Below are 578 nucleotides of genomic sequence, written 5' to 3'. Positions count from 1 at the left end.
AGTAGCTTGGTAGTGGAGACTGCCTTTCTTCTCTGCTTCAATGAATGAGCTTCCGTGTTCCGCAAAATTAATTACCACTCCAGAAAACCGTCCTATTTTGAAGCCGAAGGTAAAATCAAGCAAACGGTTTGAAGCGAAATCATTTCAAGCAAGTAGGCTTCCTAGAGGGCGCTAGTATCGCGAAGAAGCTCACGCGCATCCCGACCTTTACCCACCTGTTACAAGACCTCTCGTGACGCTGCCAGTCCTCGCCCGCCCAGTGGGCGTCTTGACGTTTCGTACCCAAAACAAAATCTTCCACCCACCCCCTGTTTTCCAACCCAACCCACCCCGTGAAACGAAGTGATGTGAAAAGATAAAGGCGAGCATCGCATCGCTCTTGGGCTGCTGAATTGCATTCGTTACATAAGGCGTGTTCGGGATGTGAAGAAAGTGAAAAAAGTGCATCTTCCCGCGGTGCTGCTGGTGAACTGTTCGTGAAACTGTTCCGTGCACAGTGCGAGCTGCAGTTTATTCGGGATGATGGGATAGTGCTCCGTTTTTTCCCAACAGCAGTCGCCATATTGATTTGCCCCGAG

At 50.0% G+C, this 578-nt stretch overlaps 1 protein-coding gene across 3 annotated transcripts in view; it reads left to right on the top strand.

The window, feature by feature from the left end:
* The first annotated feature begins 344 nt into the window (after positions 1-344).
* The window catches only part of LOC126579117 (uncharacterized), a 10,070-nt gene continuing 9,836 nt past the window's right edge, over positions 345-578 (top strand). For all 3 annotated transcript variants that reach the window (XM_050242438.1, XM_050242446.1, XM_050242429.1), the window contains exon 1: positions 345-578. This exon is cut by the window's right edge and continues 605 nt beyond it. The gene's annotated coding sequence lies outside the window, so the exon portion shown is untranslated.

Source organism: Anopheles aquasalis, chromosome 2, assembly GCF_943734665.1.
Source record: "Anopheles aquasalis chromosome 2, idAnoAquaMG_Q_19, whole genome shotgun sequence".
NCBI classification, from domain to species: Eukaryota; Metazoa; Arthropoda; class Insecta; order Diptera; family Culicidae; genus Anopheles; species Anopheles aquasalis.
The sequence above is the reverse complement of the archived record's forward strand: the minus strand, read 5'-3'. Positions and strand labels throughout refer to the sequence as shown.